Source organism: Pinus tabuliformis, chromosome 2_2 (assembly GCF_031772625.1).
Source record: "Pinus tabuliformis cultivar Carrire ecotype Pingquan chromosome 2_2, CPIR1, whole genome shotgun sequence".
Taxonomy (NCBI): Eukaryota; Viridiplantae; Streptophyta; class Pinopsida; order Pinales; family Pinaceae; genus Pinus; species Pinus tabuliformis.
In genome coordinates this window covers 186,999,939-187,007,336 of record NC_142300.1, presented here as the reverse complement: position 1 = coordinate 187,007,336, position 7,398 = coordinate 186,999,939, and the positions used below count along the sequence as shown (strand labels likewise).

Sequence of the window (7,398 nt, the reverse complement as noted above, 5' to 3'; positions counted from 1 at the left end):
TATTGATAATATGTTGTTTTTATTGACTTTTGGGACTTGAAAAAACTTGTTTCCTTCACTGGTGAGAATATTAGAAGGATAATCTATGACAAATAGTGCACGGGACATTGTTTACACAAAATATTTTGCTTATACTACCCTTCACTATGTTTTTTGCTATCTCTGAAGGCGTTTATCTATCATTTGTATTGAATAAGGTACCACAGGGAGGTTGGTGTCCCTTCCTAATTGCAACAATTTTTCTGACCATAATGTTCTCTTGGAACTATGGAAGGCAGAAAAAGTATAAATATTTAGCACGGAGAAAACTCAGCATAGAAGGTTTGAATGGATTGCTTGCCAGGGTGAATTCACGTGTACCAGGAATTTGTTTCTTCTGCAGTGACCTTATTTCCGGCTTACCACCGATTATTGAGCATTATGTAAAGAATGTGGGGTCTCTGCATGAAGTTCTTGTCATTGTCACCATAAGAAGGGTTCCAGTCAAGATAGTGCTTTTGTCAGAGAGATTTATGGTTGGAAAACTAGAGCCAAAGGGTGTATATAAATGCATAGCCCAATATGGTTACAAAGATGCCCCAAACATGGAAGGATTTGAATTTATCAACCAGGTTATTGAAAGCATAAAAGATTATCTCAAGCTTAGAGGACATCATTCCTCCTCACATGACAGAAGTTATGCAAGCAGAAATACAGTGGCAGAAAGTAACTATTGTGTAGATGAGGAATTGCAATAGCTTGAATTGGCAAAGAATACAAGGGTTGTCAACCTTGAAAAAAGCACTGGCAAGCAATTCACGTGCCTTGCATCGGATACTAGATTCAAGTTTTTCAGTACGCAAAATGGTGGAAAGGATATCAACTCGAAGACAAAGGAATTGCTTGATAAGAGTGCAATGACTCAGAATTTTTTTTTTATTGTTGTTATGATGGGCACTTGTATGGTGATCGCCTGAAGTGCTGACTATTGAAATATCAGGTCCTCCCATAAATGAATCTCAAAAAATTCTTTCATGTCAAACTAGTATCATCTTGGCACCTCAACTCAATGCTCCATCACACATGGCGATTTTGTTCCAAATTATGATGCCTTTTTTAATCCTGCAGTGTTGTCAGCTGTGCAAGGAATTCAGTCAAGGAACAGTAACATGAGCCCAGGTAAGATGATACAAGAATGTGAAGTAGACACTATTAGCTTGGCTTCCATGAGTATATTGGGATGTAATCAAGTTTTCCAATATGGGTTAGTTTATTTGAAGGAGGGATGCAGCTCCCTATCATAGCGATGATATCATCTGTTTGTATAATGTGAATTATGGCATCCCACTTCCTGACATAATTTATGTTTTCGTATGTTAACTCATGTAGGTGTTGTTGTACACGTGTCATTTTTTATCCTGTTACTACTGTTCCTTTTACAAAAAACTTGATACAAGTAAAGTTAGCTTCATGTTCTCACCCATAATGATTTCCTAGTTCGTGACCAACATCATGATAGGACAGTATAATATTGTGAAATATTATCCTAGAGCATTCAAGGCATTCAACCCATATTATATATACTATTACTTTCATGAATATCACTAATAAGGATGGGTGATTCTTGGAGGTGTAGTCTTATGTATAACAGGTATTGATTATTCGCATGATGGTATGTGTCTCATTTTATCATATAGTATACTTGGAATTTTTTTCAAACACAATTGATAAATCCATACCAATGATTTTCTCAAACAAAATTCATAACTTCATCCCAATTATTTATGCTAAAGCTATACAAATAGAAACACTAACATCAGTTCTTTGTTCTAACTAGATCTAGGTGTCGAGGCCATGTTTGCAAACTTGGGCCATTTCAACAGGAAATCAATCCAGGTCCAAGCTATATGTCAAGGATAGAATTATTAGTATTTCATCATACCTATGTGCTTCATCCTCCTTAAGTTTTAGTAACATAATGAGAAATTTGGGTTTTTTGTTGCAACTTGCTTTATGTGTGTTGGTTTACCTATCTCTGCTTATCACATATACGAGACAAGTGGCTTATTTGATAAAAAACCCAGTGGACATAGGCTCTACATTTTACAAAGCAATACCACAACCTGTGTATTGGTCAATGTTCATTGTTGCCACTTTAGCAGCCATTGTAGCCAGTCAAGCATCGATTACAGCAACATTCTCAATCATGAAATAGTCCATGGCTCTTAGCTGCTTCCCTCGAGTGAAGATTGTGCATACCTCATAAAATTACGAGGGTCAAATCTATTCACCTAAAGTTAACTATTCTCATGGTTATCTACATTGCAATTGTCGTAGGATTCTGGGATGGAACACAAATTGGCAATGCACATGGTAAGAATATCCAAATTTATATCTAACAACAGAATTTGGTAGTTTTCATGGATTCTTTTGAGTTTCCAAGGATAATTTTAGGTATTTGGTGGTGCAGAGGTTGCAGTTGTTGAGGTTATGTTCATTACGACGTGCATAGTAACCTTGGTCAATCTTGTGGTTTGGAACATGCATGTTTTGCTTATACTACCCTTCACTCTGTGTTTTTGCTATCTTTGAAGGTGTTTATCTATCATCTGTATTGAATAAGGTGCCACAGGGAGGCTGGTGTCCCTTCCTAATTTTCTGACCATAATGTTCTCTTGGAACTATGGAAGGCAGAAAAAGTATAAATATTTAGCACGAAGAAAACTCAGCATAGAAGTTTTGAATGGATTGGTTACTGGGGTGAATTCACATGTACCAGGTACTTGTTTCTTCTACAGTGACCTTATTTCTTGCTTACCACTGATTATTGAACATTATGAAAAGAATGTGGGGTCTCTGCATGAAGTTCTTGTCATTGTCACCATAAGAATGATTCCAGTCAAGACAATGCTTTTGTTGGAGAGATTTATGGTTGGAAAACTAGAGCCAAAGGGTGTATATAAATGCATAGCCCAATATTGTTACAAAGATGCCCCAAACATTGACCAACATCATGATATGACAGTATAATATTGTGAAATATTATCCTGGAGCATTTAAGGAATTCAAACCATATTATATATACTATTACTTTCATGAATATCACTAATAAGGATGGGTGATGCTTGGAGGTGTAGTCTTATGTATAACAGGTATTGATTATTCGCATGATGATATGTGTCTCATTTTATCATATAGTATACTTGGAATTGTTTTCTAGCTCAATTGATAAATCCATACCAATGATTTTCTCAAACAAAATTCATAACTTCATCCCAATTGTTTATGCTAAAGCTATACAAATAGAAACACTAACATCAGTTCTTTGTTCTAACTGGAACCAAGAGCCGAGGCCATGTTTGCAGACTTGGGACATTTCAACAGGAAATCAATCCAGGTCCAAGCTATATGTCAAGGATAGAATTATTAGTATTTCATCATACCTGTGTGCTTCATCCTCCTTAAGTTTTAGTACCATAATGAGAAATTTGGGTTTTTTGTTGCAGCTTGCTTTCTGTGTGTTGGTTTACCCATCTCTGCTTATCACATATACAAGACAAGTGGCTTATTTGATAAAAAACCCAGGGGACATAGGCTCTACATTTTATAAAGCAATACCACAGCCTGTGTATTGGTCAATGTTCATTATTGCCACTTTAGCAGCCATTGTAGCCAGTCAAGCATTGATTACAACAACATTCTCAATCATAAAACAGTCCATGGCTCTTAGCTGCTTCCCTCGAGTGAAGATTGTGCATACCTCACAAAATTACGAGGGTCAGATCTATTCACCTGAAGTTAACTATGTTCTCATGGTTATCTACATTGCAATTGTCATAGGATTCTGGGATGGAACACAAATTGGCAATGCACATGGTAAGAATATCCAAATTTATATCTGACAATAGAATTTGGTAGTTTTTATGGATTCTTTTGAGTTTCCAAGGATAATTTTAGGTATTTGGTGGTGCAGAGGTTGCAGTTGTTGAGGTTATGTTCATTACGACATGCGTAGTAACCTTGGTCATGCTTGTGGTTTGGAACATGCATGTTTTTCTTATACTACCCTTCACTCTGTTTTTTTGCTATCTTTGAAGGCATTTATCTATCATTTGTATTGAATAAGGTGCCACAGGGAGGTTGGTGTCCCTTCCTAATTTTTTGACCATAATGTTCTCTTGGAACTATGGAAGGTAGAAAAAGTATAAATATTTAGCACAAAGAAAACTCAGCATAGAAGTTTTGAATGGATTGGTTACCCGGGTGAATTCACATGTACCGGGTACTTGTTTCTTCTATAAGAACCTTATTTCTAGCTTACCACTGATTATTGAACATTATTAAAAGAATGTGGGGTCTCTGCATGAAGTTCTTGTCATTTTCACCATAAGAATGATTCCAGTCAAGACAGTGCTTTTGTCGGAGAGATTTATGGTTGGAAAACTAGAGCCAAAGGGTGTATATAAATGCGTAGCCCAATATGGTTACAAAGATGCCCCAAACATTGAAGGATTTGAATTTATCAACCAGGTTGTTGAAAGCATAAAAGACTATCTCAAGCTTAGAGGAACTCATTCCTCCTCACATGACAGAAGTTATGCAATCAGAAATATAGTGGCAGAAAGTAACTACTCTGTAGATGAGGAATTGCAGCAGCTTGAATTGGCAAAGAATACAAGGGTTGTGTATGTTCTAGGAAAAATCACATTGAAGACTAATAAGAGCACTGGTCCTTTTGAAGGATTACTGATTGACAAGCTCTACAAATTTCTCCAAAACAATTGCAGGTTGACTCTGTCTACCTACCATATACCACCTGCGCATTTACTTCAAGTCGGAATGGTGCAAGAAATTTAGAGTTCGTTCACACAAAACCTGTTAGAAGACAATGAAATCAGAAGCTTTTACTCATAATAATCAGAAGCTTTTACTCGTAATAAAGCTTTTAGGGCCGTAAAGTTCCTGATCACTGGAAAATAGGATAAAATTTTGTACTATTGTTACTATTTTAATAGATTTAGAAGATTTCAAAATGCGAATTGTCGGTGAGATCAAAAGAAATGAGCATTGAGTTTTTTACCATCTCTGCGATAAATCATGCATCATTTAGAGTGAACTAGTACATACATGTTTTGTGACTCTAATAGAATGGAAAAAAATGATAAAGTTCATTACTTTTCAGTTTCAATCCTTCTTTTACAATAAGGATCTTATCTTTTGATGAAATGCAGAGCCTGGTAAATTAAAATTTTCAAGAAATCATAGGTAGAGTTTGTTAAGAGGGTATTTTAAATTTTAATAGTAATTCCTTTTTATTCTTTGTCCTCCGAAATTTTTACACTCTCGAGTTGTCTGGGGCTAAGTACCAGTTCATGTGTTATAGGCCCAAGCCACCAAACAACACCTTTCCCATGTTGGGTCCCTTCAAATTCTAAATCTAAGAAGCCCCATAGGAGCAACAAAATGAAAATGATACCTAGAATCACACTTCTTGCCTAAGCCACCAATCCTGGCAAGGCTTAAGGAGGACCAACGATAATTATAAGGATCCCATGCTTCCACTATACTCTCTATTTCTTTATGATCCAATATGTTTCTCATATTATCTTTCCATTTTGTTTTGAATGTGGAGTCTTTACAGCCTGCAATATAGTATGCTCCAAGCCCCTGTAGCAATATTCAAAATGTGGCTACAGTTTCTTTACAGTATCTGTAGATGAGGGTATGCCCCCTTTGTCTACTATGGCGGAGCTGGGCTCTTGCTATGAGTACATCATAAAACTCACCCTCATATGTCAATTGCAGTGTCTTATTTGGGGACAAGAACACAGGTCCTTGAGCTGCGGCCATGGTTTTAATACCAATCCGCTTTTGACTTCTTCCTTGCTTGGCAGCAATTTACAGAAAACTATTTTGACTTCTTCCTTGCTTGGCAGCAATTTACAGAAAACTATGTACCCCAACAACCAGTGTGCTCGAAACTTGTTTGGATCAGACACTAATATATCTAGGGTTTTCAAATGGACATCTCTGAAATTTTGGAAAAGAAATTGAAGCATTTGGCAAGTTTTGGCCTACTACTCATAAACATCAGTCCGAAAAAGGGGTATGTGTTGTAGTATTTGTAAATGAGTAAACATTTACAATTTATTTTTATATTAAAAAAATATTTAGTGTGTATAATGAAACATTAAGTTAAAACAATAATAATAAAACAATTTAATTCAATTTATTATATTAATTTTTCTTTTTTATATTAACAAAATTATAAAAAAAATTTAGAAAGGAATCATATTATTAATGACTCATCTTCATAACCATCAAAATTTCATATTAAAATTTAATTAACATGTTTTAAATTTAATCTAAAACTTACTATAATAGATATATTGTACTCAAGAAAAAGGGGTTTGGTCCAGTGACCATTCCCATTCTACCCAGCTCGTAGAACAATGGAGTTGTGTTAGGACTTCATCTGTAACACTAGGTAATTGGGTCTCTCAGCTGATACATTTACTGTATATGATATGTGGCCTTTTTTTGGAGTTGTGTTAGCACTTGATCTGTAATATTGGGTAATTGGGTCTCTCAGCTGACACATTTACATTTACTATATATGATATGTGGCCTTTTTTGGTCTGTGACAGGCAAGGGAAGATAATATTCGTATCATACGTTCTGATCTGTAATATTGGGTAATTGGGTCTCTCAGTTGACACATTTACATTTGCTGTATATGATATGTGGCCTTTTTTGGTTTGTGACAAGCAGGGGAAGATAATATTCGTATTGTATGTTCTTGGATGGAGTCTTTTCCAACTTATTTCATCGAAGCAATTTTGTTATTGGTAGGCACTTTAACAAAATGAGTGGGTAGAGGTTGTCAGTTAAGCTTGTGGTTACTACTTTCTAGCATTATTTTTAAATATCTTTGACAAAAGTGTATCTTTATGATACATTTCAGCCATCATATACAATCAGAGGTATAGATTTTAGATGATATTTCGACTTGTTATTTCATGCTAGTTTCTCTTTCTTAGGCAATCTCAGTATTTTCAGATGGGTTTAGTTGAAGATAGAAAAATTCGCAATTTGACAGCTATCACAAGTGTTTTTGCTAAGCAAGATTTGATAAATAATTCAGATATAATTTGCACTGGTTTTCCTGAGCGTGTTCTGTGCATATCTTCCTTATAAAGTTGTGGCTTGAACCATAATTTGCATTTCAAGCCTTTCAAAGTGAGTGTTATAGAACATGAATTGGGATATTAAAAACACATTCGAGGTTTTATCCAAAAGAAAGTTCATGACATCTCATATTAAGTTAGTAGTGAAAAATGTCATTTTAATAGAGTTCTGGCAAGTTAAGAAATTTGTGCATCCCTATATTTACGAAAATTTCACCGAGAGTTGAATTGG

The 7,398-nt window shown here is 35.3% G+C and overlaps 1 pseudogene; it reads left to right on the top strand.

Moving 5' to 3' along the window:
- The first annotated feature begins 251 nt into the window (after nt 1-251).
- On the top strand, nt 252-4,836 carry LOC149192020 (potassium transporter 26-like; annotated as a pseudogene).
- Nucleotides 4,837-7,398: the final 2,562 nt, after the last annotated feature.